This window comes from Pocillopora damicornis, chromosome 5 (genome assembly GCF_964200805.1).
Source record: "Pocillopora damicornis chromosome 5, jaPocDami1.2, whole genome shotgun sequence".
Classification (NCBI taxonomy): Eukaryota; Metazoa; Cnidaria; class Anthozoa; order Scleractinia; family Pocilloporidae; genus Pocillopora; species Pocillopora damicornis.
In genome coordinates this window covers 27,266,871-27,287,557 of record NC_142674.1, presented here as the reverse complement: position 1 = coordinate 27,287,557, position 20,687 = coordinate 27,266,871, and the positions used below count along the sequence as shown (strand labels likewise).

General features: G+C 40.0%; 1 non-coding gene and 1 pseudogene across 2 annotated transcripts in view; one reads left to right on the top strand and one right to left on the bottom strand.

Annotated features, from left to right (window-relative positions):
- Window positions 1–20,687, bottom strand: part of LOC149046278 (DDB1- and CUL4-associated factor 1-like) — a 32,540-nt pseudogene that overhangs the window by 9,747 nt on the left and 2,106 nt on the right. The window contains exons 4-21 of the transcript XR_016186788.1: window positions 19,979–20,044; window positions 19,302–19,369; window positions 18,484–18,745; window positions 17,786–17,982; window positions 16,853–16,954; window positions 15,926–16,084; window positions 15,206–15,385; window positions 14,247–14,453; window positions 13,765–13,854; window positions 6,427–6,506; window positions 6,031–6,171; window positions 5,731–5,833; window positions 4,908–5,172; window positions 4,196–4,338; window positions 3,507–3,588; window positions 2,851–2,945; window positions 663–776; window positions 253–395 (exon numbers count right to left, since the gene is read on the bottom strand). The product of XR_016186788.1 is annotated as a DDB1- and CUL4-associated factor 1-like (transcript). The remainder of the gene's footprint in view (window positions 1–252; window positions 396–662; window positions 777–2,850; window positions 2,946–3,506; window positions 3,589–4,195; window positions 4,339–4,907; window positions 5,173–5,730; window positions 5,834–6,030; window positions 6,172–6,426; window positions 6,507–13,764; window positions 13,855–14,246; window positions 14,454–15,205; window positions 15,386–15,925; window positions 16,085–16,852; window positions 16,955–17,785; window positions 17,983–18,483; window positions 18,746–19,301; window positions 19,370–19,978; window positions 20,045–20,687) is intronic.
- Trnan-guu (transfer RNA asparagine (anticodon GUU)) lies at window positions 19,089–19,161 on the top strand. Its single transcript has one exon. It is a non-coding gene; the product is annotated as a tRNA-Asn (tRNA).

Below are 20,687 nucleotides of genomic sequence, written 5' to 3'. Positions count from 1 at the left end.
ATAAACGGTGGCTAATTTACGTTATCAACTCAGTTTATAATACCAAATTACCTTCTTAAACTCTCCAAACAACAAAGCACCACAGTTCTTTAGAAACTTTGCACCTTTAAAATCTTAACAGGAGGCACTACGATACCATATTTAAGCAAGAGTGGAATGCGCATAAGAAACTCTTAATGAAACTACTGGCTATCCTCCAAACAAGCTGAAATACTTTTTCAGACGTTTTTGGCTCTAGCATACATGACTTACCGTATTAAGGAGAATGGAGGGCCAGCGGACACAGGATTGTTACACTGCGCATGCTGTTCGCGAAGATACCGCGTCACGATCATGTCCAACGTAGGAGGTGACGGTGGACGTGCAGGGCGAGAAAGATCGGAAGGTAGAAGCCGCTGACCAAAACAAACATGCACACAAAGAAATTAATCGACGTATCATAAACAATATTGCAACACAAAACATTAATAAAATAATAATATCGTAATAATCAACAAATTATTATCCTTTTCGACAAATAAATTTACACGAGATTAAAAAAAGACTCTTTCCATGAATTTCTTTGCTCTTATGGCAGGGGTGGGATAAGCACACGCCAAACTTATGATCAGCATTCAGATACAGTTATCCTGACCGCTCAATCATCTAAACATTGTTATTACCTTTCCTGTTGGTGTTCCAGGGTCGTTGAATCGGTACCGCGTCAGGGATGGAGTCCCGGGAGTGCTCACACCAGAGGAGGCCGTAGAAAGGCTTGAGGAGTGATTGAATCGAACCTGTGTACAGTGACATGGGACATGACGGTAAGCATACGGTTAGTCTTGTACGAAGAGATACGATTCACATTATGAGCCTGACTGCTTGCCCGCCTGGTTCACTTAATCGACCGATCGACTGACCGAACGAGCGAGCTCTAAGCTACTGAACGATTTACTGGTTGATTAGCTGATGGACGGACAAGCCGACTGACTGATAAACGAACAGCCGTAGTGACAGACTGACTGACTAACAAACTGACTGACGGGCTAATTGACTGACTGACGGACAGACGCAATGACAGACAGGCTGACTAACAAACTAACTGACTGACGTGCTGATTGACTGACTGACTGACGGACAGACGGAATGACTGACAGACTGATTGTTTGACTAATTGAATGACTGCCTGACAGAGACGGAATAACTGACAGACTGACAAACAAACCAACTGACTGACGGGCTGATTGACTGACAGACTAATAAAGGGGGCAAGTTTCTAAAGAAGCGCTGTGGTGCTGCGTCGGTGGGAGAGAATAACAAAGTAATTCAGTATTACCAACTGAGTTGATAACGTAAATTGGCCACCGTAAAGAGTTTAAAAGCTGACGTTTGTGGCGTTAACCCTACATCAGTCGCTATGACGAAGAGCTAACACTCGAAATGTCAGCTTTACCCTTTATGGTGGCCAATGTACGTTATCAACTCAGTTGATAATACTAAATTGACCGACAGACTGTCTAACGGACGGGCTGATCGACTGACTGACTGACTGGTAGATTGACAAGCTCAATCACTTACTAACGGCTGACTAACTAATGGACTGGTGGACAAAGGAATGGAATGATGAAATGAAGGACAGATGGACTGACTTAATTTGTGGATTCTTTTTCCTGTAAAAGAATTTGACAGAAGAATTTCAGAAAATCAAAGTGCTCTGTGTGCAAACTCGTGAATTGAAAAGAAAAGGTTGGAAGTAAATGTGGGTGAAAAGTGAAATTTACTGTCTTTCGCTGTAAATATTAGAAAATCAAGGCAATACTGTCTTAATGAAAACAATAACGATTCCCTCTTTATCAAATGAGACAAACGGGAACGAGTTTTGAGTGATATAACTAAGCCAAGCCTGCCACCGTCATTTTGGATCTTCGCCTGGGAAGATTTAAGTCACGTGCTAGGCAACGCATAATCAATAACAAGATAGAATTTCATTTCAGGCCTATTTATCAATTTTGTGGTGTGTAACTTTCGCATTTTAGTACGTTGTATGTATGTTGAATCTTCAAATTGTCTTGAAACTTAAAAGAAAATTGTTCTTTGAAAATTCACTGAAAATCGGTAGCTAAAATTGTTTGTTTAGGTGTTATTTGATTTTCGTGTTAACTTGTTATTTCGTCAGTCGCCGGCATCTTTTGTTGCTTCACACAGGAAAAACACACGCGACGAATCGTAATGATCAATTTTGTCCTCAATCTCACGCCATAACAGAAAAAGCTTTTGAACATCTGTAAACTCCAAGCGCTTCGCAGTAAGTGATATTTTCAATAAATCTTCGGATTGTTTTCAAGTTCAAGGATTGTAAATTACAATTTTATGAAAAACGAAGGTTGTTCTGTTATTTCAATGTGAATCCTTGCATGCCTGCCAGTCGCTGGCGCCGCTTGTTGAAACTAAAACGAAAAAAAAAAACTCTTTTAAGATTATCATTGGCTTCTTTTTCACCCCACCACTATTCTTAGCAACAAAGGTCGCCATTTCGTCTGTTTATTGCTCGCCAAAAACTATCAAATGCACTCAAAGGCCTAAAATCTAAAAAAAGTTTACAGGAATCGACCAATCGAGCGAGCGAGCGAGCGAGCGAATGGCATTCCCCACATCGTATCTATAACTCGCTCTTGCGCATGCGCGCAATTCACGAGTTAAAAAGGGACAAATTTGGTCATTTTCATCATAACCCGATCACGCAAACTCGTGCCATTATTAAATGACTTTAGAAAATGCGATCGCTGTTACGAGATGATTGTATTTTCCTCATGAATCAAGGGACCTTGTGATCACAGAATACACTTAACAACGACAACATGCACCACATACTTTCCTATTAGTAGGCGTGTAAAGCAGATTTGATTCAGGTTTTGGGTCAGGTAGATTGGCCTCTCTCCGTAAAACCTCTGCAGTCTCATGAAGTCCTAGTCCAAAAAAACCACACCTTTGATTAACAAATGAGCCAAACACCCTCAAGACTAGAACAAATTTAATTCGAGTGTTCAAAGTAATCTGGGACGCTTCGCCTTTGCTCTGCTAAGGGCTGTAATTGATCTAGACAACTCACGCCACCTTCTTAACCAATCAGATTCAAAACTAAAACCAGTTGCGATTTTGTCGCCCGCGTTTTCCCGCGCTTCAGAAGGTCGTTTATTTTTACCTTAAATTCTTATTGGCTCCACGTGATATTTTTCTTCGTTCTAATTGGTTGTTTTGATTGCTATATGACACTCAAAATAAGAAGCAGAGACTTAACTACAAAGAGGCTTTACAACAAAGATTATTCCTACTAAATTATAGAAATAATCCAGCTCTGCATAATTGTTGGACTGTCAGATGACTTGGGACTTTCGTTTCTAAATTTCAAGAGGGCGTTATGAAGCGGGGTGTGATCTAAAAAGAGGTTTAAAGGGAAATTCTTCAGTTTGTGATTCCGCCCCTCGACCTGATTTTCTCTTAATGCTCCTCGACGCTCCACAACAAACCTTGGGTTGTGAGGTGACTGTGAACCAGTTGTAAAAGCTCTTTTGCCGGATATGAAATATGAGTCTGCGCAACAACATCAGCCTAAGAAAGTAAAGGCTGATATTTAGTTATTGGGCTGTACAGGGTTTGAAAGTGTCCTACTTAAGAGAACGTCGAAATAAGTAAGAAAACCGACTCCACAGAAGCTACTGGGTAAGAGAAGTAAAAGGACAATTCAAACTCTAAAACTGTTAAATTTACACATGATTTCTTGCTGGGCTGTTCTATTAATGCTCTAGAAAGCATTAATTTCTTAATTTCCTCTTAACTTAAAAGTATTTTGATGAAAACCGATAGTGTGACTATCTTACCTACGATCAAATGTTTTCTTTTGGGAGGGGATGGCAGGGAAACTGAGGATGTCCCTCCTCCCCTCCTCTGAAAAACAGAGAAAGCCTGAAGGTAGTCTCGATGACCATCCATTTTTAAACAAGAAATACAAAGAAGTAGATTCTGATAAATTCTTCAAGTCCAAATCATCGATTGTTCATTATTTAAGCAAAACTTAAATAATCGAAATTAGACTTTACCGTACGTTTGCCGTTCAAACAAAAGTTTATGAGCTGTAAACTGTCGAGTAAAGACGCTGTTGAAGGTCTCCGCCCTCCCCTGTGTGAGACGATAGGTTGTGTCAATTACAAGTTCATACCTTGTTTATTCTAGACAGGGACGGGACTGCAGAGGACGTCGCCAGGGATTTACCAGTGACTCTTTCAAGTAGCTCGGCAGCATATTTGCAGAAAAGGGCGTGGTCAGAAGCATTATCCTCAATGATCGGCTCTCGCATCAAAACTGTCAACAAAATTCAAGACAAACGACATTGAGTCAACGTAAACGAAAGAAATGAAATGATGTTTTAGAAGGTAAACATGGCTGTAAATACGTCAAGATAGCTGGATATTTGGCGAGCTCTTTTTGGCGCTTTTGTGAACTGAGACGAAGAGTCTTGAACTAGACAAAAGCTCTTGACTGATTAAGTTGTTCAATGAAGGAATTACTACATAGCAAAATTATTCTGCTTATATAAGAATCAAGAATGACTTGTTTTCTTTTAAGCGCTGGAAAAGAAAGCCATCTGTGATGGTGAGTGCTCGTTTTACATTTGAAAACGTGTTTTGACCGTCCTCTATCGCTTTTAACGACTTCTTTGCCGACGTTGGCTAAACATTACAAACTTTGTAAGTCTTCGCAACGCAACCTTTTATCTTGCGCGAGATAAAAGCGTGATACCCCAAGCGGATAAGAGCTCAGGTATCTATCAGAACACAGGACTCGCTTCATCTTGCCCACGGGCACACCCAGTTGTATAATATACATGGTTGGACAAGTGTGAAGAAAGCACTGCGCAGTGCAATACTCACTTTGTAACTGGCCGCTGTTAAACAGCTGTAGTTTTCCAATGACTTGCCTAATCTTGTCGCTCCTCGATAAACCACATAACGCTTTACAAGCCAGAGCACGAATACAATCTGCATCAACCAATGGCGTTTTCACCATCAGTAAGGAGAGCAGAACCTTGATGCCATTACTGGCCCTGACACATCCCCACATCTTGGATAAGATGTCGTCGCTGCTTTTGAAAGCCGGCTTGGATTTCGACTGAAATTTTGCAACAGCTCCGCTAATCTGCAAACAATGAAGACAAAAGTAATCATCGCGGTGACGCCAAACACTACTTAAGCAGTTGAAAAAAAACCCTGAAAAAAATCAGGCCTGTACCGTAGTTAAACGGAAAAATGGAAAAACGGAAAAATGGAAAAAAGGAACAACGCACTCGGCCTGGTAGCTTAGCACCTTAAACACTAAGTACTTTTAAATTCAACAAATATTCCTAACGTTTGAGTAGCAATTCTTTAATGAGCTTTAATCAGCCTAAGACTGGGAGGAGAGCAGCGTTGAGGGAGGGGAGGGAGGGGGTTGAGGAACCGTGGAGAGGTAAACAAAGATTATTGTGTTGACTCCGATATTGACTCAACTTTACGCGACTTTGTCATTACCAAGTCAGTTACAAAATGAAGAATTTTCGCCTGCTCTACCAACAAACTACGCCTGTAACTCTGTTTCCTATTTGTTTTTGCTTGTTTGTTTTTGTTGTTGTTGTTTTTTTTTTTCTGTCGCGAGAAAACTTTGAGAAACTCATGCGGGAGGAAGGGAACTCAATCGAAACGCGCACAAATCACTTACCCTGACTCGAGGACCGCACACACAGTTACAAATGACGTGGAGAGCGGCTTTCTGTACCTCAGAGTCATTGAGTAAACTCCCTTCAGCGCAACGCAGCAGAAGCCTAGAAAAAAAGATTTCTCAATATGACTAAATAGAGAGTATATAAGCCTTCTGGTCTCTTGCTATCAAATTTTTTCACGGGTCATTAAAATAAAGTGACTAAGAACATTTCTACTCCTTGTGATGATCACGAAGGACTTTGGATGGGAATTTTTCGAGTCTTCACGTCTAAATTAATTCTCTTCCCGTAGATCATACCTCATTCCTTTCTGTTGTTCTCCTGACGGAAGTTGCACTTCTTCACACAGCGCCATCTGAGCCTTAGGACCGACTGTCAACACAAACAGCATCTCTAAAGCAAGGCGGGTCACGTCGGCTGCTAATCGGATGGCGTCCGCTCTTGAATAGAGCAAAGAAAAATTGTAGTATCTTAAGTCGACAATACTAAAAAGCTTCTTGTACCTTTTTGAAGGCAGTAGAAAATCATTACATCTAATGTTCTGCTAAATGAATTATCAAAAACTTCAATTTCTTGAGTTGAAACGATTTCCGAGAATTTCAAAGTCCAGTAACACAGTCCTACAAGCAGACCTTTCCTGATTTTCCTAGACTCGTACAAACTCTGGAGAAATGATAGCAAAACCAATGACTTACCTATTACTGGTCGCTCCCCAGTCTGACGATAGGGAGATCAACTGAAGCAGCAGGGTGAAGCCTTGAAGTCTGTTCATCATCTTTAGGAGAAAAAGAAAACGTGTTACATTATAGCGAACTTGAGCAGTCAGGAAGGTAACGTCGAGGAAGACGTCGACTGAAATGATGAATTTTTTGTTACGGTATTTTCCAAACCGCCAGAAAGATACAACTCGTACAACTCAACTACTTTATTGACCAACGTAATAACTACGAAGCGATATCGACAACCAATACAATAACTATCTTTTTCACTTATCTACGGAGCGATATAAATGCTAATACAATCAGTATCCCTATAACTTAGAGCCCTTTACAAATAATATCACTTAAATCTCAGTGCACTACCGCACAACTCACAGTTCTCTTGAAAATCTTTAACAAACTGTCGACGTCCGTAATTCTCTCTCTCACGTAGCCTTCCACACGGCTTTCAATTCCAGTAAACAACTCTGTCCGGCTCTCGCTCCTCCGGGCTCTTCGCAACAGCAGTTATAGCTCACTAAAAGGCCTATTTCTCTAAGCTAGCGTGACTCCTTATATATCTTTCGGAAAAGTTCTAGAATGTTCTGTAATATTGTTATTTTTAGAAACATTACACTATGATTACATCATAACAAAAATATGCTGAGTCACGGTTCTAGAAGGTTCTCCTTAAAGTTCTCGCTTAGTCATCATGACTAAATGTTCTAGAAACTTCTTCGTTCTATTTTTAATAATTATGTAACGCAACGCACTCTAAAAAACATGGGCGCTCTCCATAACACCCTCCCCCTTCGAGAAAAGAAAGTTTGCAAAACTTTCTTGCAAAGCTCAAGGTCTCGAGAGGCAGTCTGCAATAATATTATCCTTTCCTTTTATATGTCGGATGTCCAAGACATACTCCTGCAGCATTAAACTCCACCTCAACAATCGCTGATTCTTGCTCTTTAATTTGTGAAGAAATACGAGGGGGTTGTGATCGCTATACACAACAACGGGCAAACTTGAGGAACTAACATAAACTTCAAAATGTTGAAGAGCTAACAGCAGTGCTAAACATTCCTTTTCGATGGTAGAATAGTTCCTTTGACTTTTGTTAAACTTCTTTGAAAAATAACAAACCGGGTGTTCTACACTTTCATCATCCTCTTGCAACAACACAGCACCAGCGGCAACATCGCTTGCATCAACAGCCAGCTTGAACGGTGAAGAGAAATCAGGCGCTGTTAAAACAGGGGCACTCTGTAACATGGCTTTCAGCTCCTCAAAAGCCTTTTCACATTGGTCGCTCCAATTAAATTTCTCCTTCTTGCTGAGCAGTTTTGTCAATGGCTCTGTGACAGTTGCAAAGTTAGAGCAAAACCTTCGATAATAACCAGCCATACCAAGGAAACGCATCAGTTGCTTTTTGTTTTCTGGTCGCGGAAACTTGATTATGGCTTCGACCTTGGCGTTAACTGGCTGTACTTGTCCTCGTCCGACGACATGTCCCAAATACGTCACTTGTGCTTGGCCAAACTCGGTTTTGGAGAGATTGATTGTTAATTTGGCCTCGCTCAACTTCCTGAAGAACTCACGGATAGTTTCTCGGTGTTTCTCCCAGGTTTCACTATAGATGATTACATCATCAATATAGGCTTCACAATCCTCAAGATTGGCGATGACTTTGTTAATGAGACGTTGGAAGGTAGCAGGAGAATTTTTCATACCAAAGGGCATGACCTTGTATTGGTAGAGTCCTTCTGGAGTTACAAATGCTGATATCTCCTTAGCGCGATCTGTTAACGGTACTTGCCAAAATCCTTTGAGAAGGTCAAATTTTGTTACATACTTTGCCTTTCCCAGCTTATCGATACAATCATCCATTCTTGGGATTGGAAAGGTATCTGTCTTAGTCACACTATTAACTTTCCTGTAATCGGTACACATCCGATAGCTCCCATCCGGTTTAGGCACGAGTATACATGGAGAACTCCAACTACTGCTGCTTGGTTCGATAAAATCGTTCTCCAACAAATATTTTACCTCTTCTTTGAGGTACTGTTGTTTTCTCGGATTCAGCCTGTGTGGGTGTTGTTTAACAGGAGTAGCATCACCGACATCCACGTCATGGTAAATCTGATTTGTCCTAGATGGTACATCAGGGAACAGGTCACTATACCTTTCAAGTAGCTTCTGTAGGTCTTGACGTTGACTCTCTTCAAGGTGTGACAGCTTGGAGTCCAAATTCTTTAGCACATCGGAGTTGGTGAGTTTTGATGTGTCAGTAAGACTGAGATAACTACTACTAAACTCACTACTTAAGTCTTCGGGCTCAGAAATAACTACATTAACGTTTACGGGCTCTTTAACTACATTATTACCTCTCTCTAGGTAAGGCTTCAACATGTTAATATGACACAATTGCGTCTGCTTACGCCTATCTGGAGTAACTACTACGTAATTAAGGTTATTTAACTTCTTCTCAATAACATAAGGACCAAAAAATCTAGAATACAATGTGTTACCGGGCACTGGCAACAATGCAAGAACCTTTTGACCTGGCTTAAAACTACGTTCTACAGCGTCTACATCATACTTCTTCTTCATTAACTTCTGAGAAGAACTAAGATTGTCTCTAGCTAGTTCACAAGCTCTAAATAACTTAGTACGAAAGTCTGAAACATATTGTAAAAGATTAATAGACTCACTACCGCTTGACAATAATTTCTCCTTAAGCAGTTTAAGAGGCCCTCTCACAGTGTGCCCAAATACGAGCTCAAACGGACTAAATCCTAGGGACTCCTGGACGGACTCGCGTGCCGCAAACAGCAATAGGTGGATTCCCTCGTCCCAATCTTTCTCTGTTTGGAAACAGTAGACTCTCATCATGTTCTTAAAAGTCTGGTGCCATCTTTCAAGAGCTCCTTGACTTTGAGGATGGTACGCGGATGATCTATACTGTGCGATTCCAAGTTCGTGCATTACTTGTTGAAAAATACCAGACATGAAATTAGAACCTTGGTCAGACTGGATAGCGCTAGGAAGTCCGACCAGCGTAAAGAACTTCGTTAAAGCTTTGACGATAGTCTTGGCCTTAATGTTTCTCAGGGGCACGGCTTCAGGAAATCTGGTGGACGCACACATGATGGTTAACAAGAACTGATTTCCAGACTTCGTTCTTGGTAGCGGTCCGACGCAATCAACAATTACACGGCTGAATGGTTCTTGAACGGCTGGCAGAGGCTGCAGTGGCGCTTTTGGAATGGTCTGGTTTGGTTTCCCAACCATCTGACAGGCGTGACATGACCTACAGTACTCAGCTACATCTTTTCTCAGGTTGGGCCAATAGAAATTATTCAAGATCTTTCTGTGAGTTTTGTTCACACCTAAATGGCCAGCCAGGGGAGTCTCGTGTGCCATACTTAAAATGTCTTGCCTGTAAGTTTTCGGGACAACAATCTGGTACTTAACAGCCCATTCGTCCTCAGCTGGAACATCGAGCGGTCTCCACTTTCTCATTAGCACTCCATTCTTTGCAAAATAACAGGTGGGGTTCTGTGATACTTCGTTTTCACTGACGCTTCTTGAAAACAACGGCGAAATTTCTGGGTCTTCACGTTGTCCAGCGATGAGCTGAGAGGTCGACATCTTCTCAGACTGATCTGTTAAATTCTTCTCAGGTAGGGTTTCTGTTGGCTCAGAAGGGGAGGGACTTGGCTGCTCATCCTCAAAAACTCGACTGATAAGGGTGTCCGCTAAAGCAATTTCTTCATCGCTGGTTTTCCTCTTCTTGCTCATGGCTCGCGTTACTACACATGCAGGATAAAGACCAGGAATTATCTTCTCGACGGGGTCTGGAGACTTTTCTGAACTAGGCTTCTCTGTAACGACAGCATTAATGACCACTTTGTCTCCTGCAAGGTCATTTCCAAGGATAAGATGTACTCCATCGAACGGCAATGTTGATTGTACTCCAACTTTCACAGGACCAGACACAAGATCTGACGACAGAAAAACTGTATGGAGCGGCACTGGGGTATACTCGGAACTGATTCCTCTGATTAGAACACTTGCACCAGTGGACGATTTCTCAGAAAACAACAACGTGTCGCTTAATAGCAAAGACTGTGAGGCTCCAGTGTCTCTTAAAATCTTGATCGGTACTGAATCTGTCATATCACGGGATAATGATACTGAGCCATCGTAAATAAAGGGCTGAAACATATCCATGACAGATTTAGACGAACCACTGACGTCATTTGTAGAGATTGTCTGGGTTTTCTCTCGAGAAAATCGCGGAGGTGTACATTCACTTTCAAAAACTGAAGGCGACGGCTTAGCAACAAATCCGTTGGGCTTCGACTCCACACCATATTTTTGCGCAGATCTCCACTTTTCTGGGCAACTGGAAATCAGATGACCTTCTTTTCTGCAATAATAACAGGTTGGTGGCTTGATGGGCTTATTTAAAACAAACCTGTTTTGTCCTGGCGAGGTGGAGCTGGAACGATTTGTAAAATGGTTACCAGGGTTCCGTTTGTGAGGTGCTCCGTCATTCTGTTTACTCCGCTGGCTTCCAACCCATCGTGATGCGGAGGGAGGCTGAAATCTACTGTCAGGCTGACGGGGCTTTTCCACGAAGTTCACTTTGTGACTCAGCGAAAATTCATCTGCTAACCGTGCAGCGTCTTCCAACGTTTCTGCTCTTTGCTCGTTAATGAACGTTCGGACATTACTGTGAATGCACCTCTTAAATTCTTCAACTAATACCAACTGTCTTAACTTATCGTGACTCTTATCTACCTTCTGTGAATAACACCAACGATCGAATAACTGTTCCTTACTCCTAGCAAATTCTACGTAGGTTTGACTACTAACTTTCTCATAGTTTCTAAACTTTTGACGATAAGCCTCAGGAACTAACTCGTAACCCTTTAAAATAAGATCCTTAACTTCGTCGTAACTTACAGCTTGTTCTACACTTAACTGTGTATATATTTCCCTAGCTTTACCAACCAATACACTTTGTAATAACATAACCCAGCACTCTTTAGGCCACTTAAGACTACTAGCTACTTTCTCGAAGTGTAAAAAGTACTTATCAGCATCTTTTTCTTGGAATGGAGGCACTAACCTAATGTTCTTTGTAACATCAAACTTTTCGCTATGCTTGTCACTATCCGAGCTTAATCCTAATTTCATTTGTAGCTCTAACTTTTTCATTTCCATTTCATGCTGAAAAGCCAGTTTCTCTTTCTCTAGCCTCTCTTGTCTCTCCATTTCTTCTCTCTTCAGTCTTTCTTGTCTCTCCATTTCTTCTCTCTTCATCTCCATTTCTTCTCTCTTCAGTCGTTCTTGCATTTCCCTTTCCTCTTTCTCTCGCTTTTCTTGCATCTCCAACTTTTTTATTTCTAACATTGTTTTTGACGATGTTTCTAACATTGTCCCTTCAAAAACCTCAGTATCCACTAAGTGGTTTACTATAATCTGTCGTATCTCATCCTTTCTCATTGCTTGCTTAGATTCTAACTCTAAGTGTTTTGCTAATAAAATAAGTTCGTCTTTCCTTAACGCATTAAATACTCCTTTGTCGGGACTCGACATAAAGTCTTCTGGATTAAACTTTGACATCTTGATATACTCTATGACTACTTAAGTCGACAATAACTTATCTTTAGAATACTCTACTATAACCTTCACTACAAAATTCGCTCCTAGACAATAACTTATATGCCAAATACTTCTGTAAAATTCGCTCCCAAACAATTACCTCTGCTCTAAATACACTTCCACAAAATTCGCTCCCGGACAGGCCCCCAATTTCTGTTACGGTATTTTCCAAACCGCCAGAAAGATACAACTCGTACAACTCAACTACTTTATTGACCAACGTAATAACTACGAAGCGATATCGACAACCAATACAATAACTATCTTTTTCACTTATCTACGGAGCGATATAAATGCTAATACAATCAGTATCCCTATAACTTAGAGCCCTTTACAAATAATATCACTTAAATCTCAGTGCACTACCGCACAACTCACAGTTCTCTTGAAAATCTTTAACAAACTGTCGACGTCCGTAATTCTTTCTCTCACGTAGCCTTCCACACGGCTTTCAATTCCAGTAAACAACTCTGTCCGGCTCTCGCTCCTCCGGGCTCTTCGCAACAGCAGTTATAGCTCACTAAAAGGCCTATTTCTCTAAGCTAGCGTGACTCCTTATATATCTTTCGGAAAAGTTCTAGAATGTTCTGTAATATTGTTATTTTTAGAAACATTACACTATGATTACATCATAACAAAAATATGCTGAGTCACGGTTCTAGAAGGTTCTCCTTAAAGTTCTCGCTTAGTCATCATGACTAAATGTTCTAGAAACTTCTTCGTTCTATTTTTAATAATTATGTAACGCAACGCACTCTAAAAAACATGGGCGCTCTCCATAACATTTTTCTTTTGGTTAGAATTTCGCGTGTGGCTGGATGTGTTTATCGTCTCTTACGGGGCCACAACTTCAGCATAACATATGTAAGCAGGGTTGAGTTCCAAATGTAAGTTTTACTAATTTGCAATCGGTGTTTCCGTTCAACGCAACGTTGGGTGATTTCACGTTTTTGTTTTGCAGAGAGCATCTACGGAGATGTACAAAAGTTCTAAAACGCACATGCTAAGCAATTAGATCTTTTGTTTGGCCGCGTCCTCGTTTCAGGCCGTTGCGGTTTGCCACAAATCCCTAAAAAAACGAGAAAACGTGTGCATTCTGACACTGTAAAGACCTCAGACAAAAGACAGTTTATTCTAGTTATAGGTAAATTGGCAAGGTGTGTCTATGCTTATGAACACTGGTGAATAAAATGAAAAAATAAAAACAAAAACAAAACAAAGCAAGAAACGAACAAACACACAAATGAATGAAATTACTTCTCCACTCTATTCCTGAGAGCGAACCGTATATGTAAACTAGGAAACTTATGAATATAATAATTGTAATAACAATTATGATGATGATGACAATAATAATAACAATGATAATAATAATAATAATAATAATAATAATAATAATAATATTAAAACCGAAGAGAATAACGACTAACAACAACAAAGCAATGGAAATAGGTGTTATGGTGTCCATCGAGGGGTTTCATAAGCTACGAGTTTGAAGCTGGACATTGTATCATGTCCCTGTGAAAAATACTATAACACTCTACATAGGAGTTCAATGCTACTATGTGCCCTCCACTTAATAAACCAAGATACGCCTCTGCGAAATAATCAACCACGACCATGTGACGCTTTTTTTTTTCTTTTGCGTTATTTCTCAGTTATTACCTCAACAGGCTCCCAACGCAGTGTTGTTGGAGCATACTCTAACATCAACTGACAGTTCTCCATTACACTGCTGTGAGACAGGGATGCAGCCTGAAAGAGAACAGTTGCTCATCAATATCAGTTGAACAAGATGATGCTTGGCTACCAAAGACAAAACTGCGGAAAAAACAACAAACAAACAAAACCAAGCAGACAGACAAACAGACAAAAACAGTATCTTCTGCGTAAATATTTAAGACGATTTGAGGTGTTTGTTAAGCGAGGTTCATAAACTTTCGTGAAAGAAAATTTACAAGGATGGGATTAAATGTTAAGCAGAATACTGCCAAAAACCTTTGCCAGGTTTAAGTTAACTTCCAACCTCTCTGAACTAAAACAGCCGAGCAGGCGTAGTCCTTTCACATAACATAACATACTGAATTTGCCCATCTAAAGATATACAAATTTTCTCCTAGAATTAGGGAATAGGCTTGGAAATTCACCTTATACGCTGGAACTGGAACTGGTGGTGTTCCACCCTCGTTCCTTGCAATAGATCTCCTCAGCGCATCTGCCCTGATGTGAAGATGGGCATCAAAGTATCTCCGTAGAGCCATGCAAGTGTGTTTTGCTGTCTGCCGGCTACCAAACACCTCATCATCACTCAGTAGTTCTGCCTCATCGGGACGAAGGATTGAAAGCGTACTTAGCTGCCAGACAAGGTTAAACAAAAAAAAGATTCTTTTAAAATGGTTTGCAGCCAGTAATATTCGTTGTTTTCAAGATGCAAACGCAAGTGGAATAGGACCGTAAAATGGCTTGAAAAAATTTAAAAGAGTCTGCGCAGTCTGAAAAATGCAAACACGGCGTGAACTTAATACTTGTTAATTCATAGCGGTCGGCATGTCTCTAAACTACGTTTCAAAAGTAACAAACCGTGATTTATTGAAGTGGAGGTGGCTGGCTATTGGTGGATATTCACTGAGTCTCGAAGCCGCGAGGTGAATATCCACCGCCAGCCATCGACACTGAGGTGAATATTTGTTTTAGTATATACTTAAAGAGTAAGATAACATAGCAAAAAGGGATGATTTTAACTCATTTATTCCCGCGATGATTGCAATATTTCCGTGCGCAAATCACGCGCGAGTTTCTTGGAGGTGAACAGTAACAGATATTCGGAGTTTGAGTAGCCAATCAGAATGGGCCTTCAACGTTATCCTCTATTTTATTAATTAAATTATCATTATTTACCTTAGTCGTTCTTTTATTTCTTTACGTATTGCAAAATATTTCGAATGAGTGTTATTAAGAGAAATTGCTACTCCTACGATAACGGAAAGGTCACAGAACAAATAGACCTCGTGGTGTGATCCTACTCCAGGCGATTGAACTACACGATCCACGTTTCTCTGGGGTCCAAACCATGTCGTGTAATTAATAAATAAAACTGACTAATTACCTGGTTCACAAGCTTCCGCAGACCATCATTACTGTCGAACAATTCCAGCACTGCTCGAAATGAACACGTGAGCGAGAAAAAGAGAGTTGCGTGACACCTGCCAGAGTCGTGAGAACATTCTAGAAGCCACAATGCATACTTGACCAGGTCACTCAGCACAGGGTTTGGTAGGAGGGACACCTGAAACAAGTTATTTGAGACAGTTACGGAGGTTCCGTCGACATATTCTGTTTGTTAATTTCATGATCCTCTGGCCCATGTAGAAAAAAGAGCACCAAGAATTTAATTATTCGAAGTTTTTGTGGAATTAAGAGTAATTTTGTAGGGTAGCATTTTTTGAGTGATTATTTCTGTTTCTCATCTTTATCTTTTTCTATCTCCTTGCCTGCGATTCTCTTTATCCATTTGACCAGTTTTTCTTTAATTCCTTTTTATCTCTCTACCTGTGGGTTATATGCTAGACATAAATAAGCTTTTTTTGGGGGGGGGAGGGGGAGGTGGGGAGGGAGATTCATGAAAAATAAGCAGAGATGTGTTATTCAATTCATTGTTGTTTCATGTTTAACGGAATGATACTCGTTACCTCTTTCTTTTAGAAAATACTGGTCTGCTCATAACTCACCCATCATTGGTAAGTTAAATCTGTACTAAATAATGCATTTCTTACAACTACAAATCAGAAAACTTCAAACATTTTTTTAAATTGGAAAAATGTCTTACCCTCTCCATGGCGTCCTCATTGTAAGCGAGATAATACAGACACATAGAACATCCTGTAGCAGCCACAGATGGGCGAGGCACTTCTAGTAACCGCTGGACACCGTTATGAGTCACAAATTCTGTGGCAAACTTTTTATGACAAAGGAGGGATGCCAAATACTAAAACGACAATAAAAGGAAATAGCTTTTAAATTTTGAGGCTTTTTTGTCAGATCTCAGTCGGTACAATGCATTATTGTCTTAACCTTTAACTTCCACGAGTGACCAAGACAGAATTTCTCCTTACAATATCAATACAATATCAACCAGATAAGTAATGAGAATAAAGAAAATTATCAATTCGGGCAGGATTAGCTGATCCAATACTAAGTTATCCGAACCAACATTATAAGAATTCTGTGGTTGACAGTAAGGAGAATTACAAATTTGATCTGAGAGTTGAAGAGTTAAAGAAGTGTTTTTCAAGAGGGATGAATGTGATAGAGGTTCGTTTACACAAAAGACAGAATTGGAGACGAATTGTTCATTAGTTGTAGGAGTGCCAGCGACCCAGAGAAAATCGAGAGTCGGAGTCGTAAGTGGAGCCAAAAGCTTGACGAAATCGGAGTCGGAATATTCCGAACAATTTCTTTTCTTCTGATTCCGCTAAGAACTCCAACGCTTATGATCCAGTGAAAACTCGATTTTCGGAATCACAGCTGAGCTAACCGATGGCTGAAAACTCCAGCAATTTATTTTTCACATATCATTAGCGAAGGAGTCATAAGTGGAATCAGTATTTTGCTTCTGATTCTATCGGTTTGATTTTCACAGGATCATATCGCTGTACGCTTTTTGTAAGTACACCGGCGAGGGTGAAAACCAACCGTAACTGCATGAAATTCTAGACGTACAACACAAAGCATGACGTTACTCCCTCCTTCCTACCTTGAGGGTTTCAAAGACAAGTTGTAGGTCCACCTGGCCTTTAAATGTAATGTAGTGTATGACAAGATCCAGGGCTTTAGACTCAAACACTGTCGGCAACAGCTGAATTGAAATGTTCAAAGAAAAATGTGTCAAGATAAATCAATGGCCAAGCAATGCTTCAGGCTCAGCTACGACTGTTTCAGTTGCCATAACAACTGATAAAATTTGGTACGGCTCAAAGAGAACCTCTTCATTCAGAGCTGAGTGCATTAACTTTTGACCAAGGCCAATGCATGTCACTTCATCCAACAAATATTTCTTGCTCGCGCCAATTAGTTAACACGACTCACATGATCAAAAATCCTTGATCCGAGTGCATTATCGTCTGACCGAGACCAAATTATGTCCCTTCATCCAAATAGAATTTCCTGCTCGCGCACGTTCAGTTAAAGCACATCAGATGATCAAAAATTCTTGATCCGAGTTCTTTATCTTCTGACCAAGGCCAACGTATGTCCCTTCCTCCAAAAAATAATTCTTGCTCGCACACGACTAAACGGTCCAAAAACGGTCCAAACTCAAATTTTCAAGTTGTGTGACATTTCCAATTTATCCGTGATTCAGAGCCCTTTTCCCACAAGCTTCCCACATACTTCAGTGGAGAGACTCTCTCTGTTCTTCATATATCATTAAATGCTCAAGTGCCTAATAACAGCACATACCTCCTGATATTCCCCCAAGGGAGTCAGATACTGTAGAATTAGTCTCTGCTGCATGCCACGCACACGACTAGTTAAAACGGTCCAAACTCAAATTCTCAAGTTGTGTGACATTTCCAATTTATCCTTGATTCAGAGCCCTTTTCCCACAAGCTTCCCACATACTTCAGTGGAGACTCTTTCTGTTCTTTATATATCATTAAATGCTCAAGTGCCTAATTACAGCACATACCTCCTGATATTCCCCCAAGGGAGTCAGATACTGTAGAATTAGTCTCTGCTGCATGCCAAGAGTCAGGGGGGAGAGGGAAAAGGACATAGGGACTATGTGGTACCCTCCCTTAGGTGCACAAATTACATTTCCAGTGGAAAGGAAACCCTTGCTTGTTTTAACTAGCAATGGATGTTTTGCTTGTAGACAACTTTTGCCTGAAACAAAAGGAAAATATTTACAAATTTTAAGGAAACTGAGTTAACTTGTGCAGGGCAAACCTACTTGGCATACTTCCTCCTCCCCCTTATCCCCTCCTCCCCCCCCCCCTTCAAACAAAGTTTTTGGTGTCAAACTTCCATAGATGATCCTTAAGCAATGTAGTCCTTGATAACAATTGTTTAACTGATCAAAGAACTCTACAAGATCTCAAGGCGTTTTAGGTCTCACATCGTAAGTTTGCATGAAAGCTCCCAGTGTATACCTGGCAATTCACTACAGACTACCTGCTGGAGTTCCTACCGGTACCAGGGTCTTATTGAAAGCATTGCCTTGGCTGTCAAAGTAAAAAACCCAAAGGAGAATAATTGAGCCTTCAAGTTACAAACACGTCATACCACTCAGTTTGAAAAGACAGTTAAATCAACTTGAAGTTGCTAGGAGATTGAACTCACTAACAGAGGGACAATCTGAGTTACAATGCTCAAAAGTGAACTAACCCTTTCCATTGTAGCTATTCACTTCTTCCACTTCTCCATTACACAAACCGGATAACTCGCCATTCTGTGGCACAGTGCATGATGGTCCTGGCTCAGCAAGATTCACTTTCTTTATCTTGTTACTCATGCTGTTACTGTTTTTACTCTTGTTCCTGTTTGTCTTTGCTTTCAGGATAATCCTGTTTGACAGGTCTGTCACAGCGGGCTGTGTAAGGTCTGACAAGTCCTTTAAAATGTGCAGCCGTCGCAGCATAGAGGGAACCTAAACATGTGAAATTCAACATTTAATCCTCAGCTTATAGTTTACAAGAGTTTTTCAAACAAAAAATGCAATGACTGACAATAGACAATTCCTGAGATGTGAAAAGCCAACTTTGCACTCAGACGTTTGAAATACAAATGCTGTTAACCACAAGGCTAAAAACAAAAAACCCTCAGCACCCTAACATCAATAGTCATATTCTTCATACTGTTCTCTTGCATTTCTTAAGGTGCTGACAAGGAGAATTTAGCTTCTTTAACAGCTGATCCTTTCCTTTATTCTTGTAACCTTAGCGGTCACTCTTAAAAATTGCTACATCCAACATATTGACCAGCTCCCTGTTGGCTTGTTAGCTCAGCTGGTAGAGCGCTGCACCGTTATCGCAGAGGTCATGGGTTCAAATCCCATACGGGCCTGAACATTTTTTTCAGGTCTTATTTCAACTACTAGTTCAGTAGTGTTCTTGGCTGTGAGGATCTCTTATACTTATTTTTTCACCACAGTGCAACTATATGAATTTCATATATCTACAATCATTATTGCTATACTGACTTACCAAGGTGGAGCTTTCTTCTCTGAATACTGCAGCAATATCCTGGCTCTCCATGGCAAATGCTAAAAGACCTGTTTAGAAATAATAATTATCATTTGAAGTGATACCTGATACCTGAAATTAAAAATAAATTAAAAATGCTACTGCAGCAATACACATAAAAATGAACCAAAAGGAATATTAGAATCCTCAATCAAACCATGACTATCTATATCTTCACTCTTTACAACCTAACATCAGTATGCATATTCTCCATACTGTTCTCTATACATTTCCTAATGCACTGACAAGGAGAATTTGTTTAACAATCAAGAGGTTCTTCAGTTGCTTATCATTTCCTTTATTTCCACGATCTTAATGTTTGATTCACTGAAAGAAGAAATTAGATGCTAGTCACTCTCAAGGGTTAACCTAATGTAAATAACCTTGGATCACCAAACTAAAACACCCTTCTACTTGCACCCAGTTTATAAAGGTGTAAACAAAATTGAGTAAGTTCAGAAACTCAGAAGCTGTACAGGAATTAGGTGAATATAATTTTCCCAAGGAGAGCACTAAATGCTAAATATTTAGTCAATTCAATTTTCTTTTTTTTTCCTTTTGTTTTTGGTATGGCAACCAAAATGTTCAAAGCCTGAAGTACTGTGAAAAGTAAGACCAGTAAACTATGCTATAAATACCTGTAGCATATGATCTCAGGGGTTCTGAGGCTTCTCTGGCCCACTTGCATAAACGATTAAGCATTGCTAATCCTACATGTACATGGTTGACATTAAATTTATTGATAGGAAATATGTAGAGAAAGATGTTTTTTGTCATTTCACAAGTGCGGGACAAAGAAAAAAAGAAAAGGAAAAGAGATCTTATTTGTTGTGGCTCAGTGGTAGAGCATTGGACCCCAGAATCTGAAGGTATAAGGTTCAATTCAACCTGGGGACTCAGAATCTTTTTTTTTTGTCACACGCTTGTGACGAGACAAAAAACATCTTTCTCTATTTCTTTAGTGAGCTTAAACCTTACGATCTGTCTTGTTCTATTTAAGAAATATGTTGCAATTTTTAAAGTTTTTTTGCACTAAAGTGAGGTGACTGAGAGCAACAAATAAGATCTCTTTTCCTTTTCTGTTTTTCATGATATAACTACATGAAATTCATGTTTTTTATCTATAATTTGATGAAATAGCAATTGTATGAGTTAATTCTGAGTATTTTTTCTGGAAAGGACAAGGGGTGCCATGCCAAAGAAACTGGACACATTGATCTGGATTTTTACATAGAACTCAAGCTCAAGAAAGAAAGTCACATCTTAAGATTACTAAGTTAAACCCTTTAACTCCCAGAAGTGATTAACAGATAACTTCTCCCCATAATATCCATACATTATCCAGCA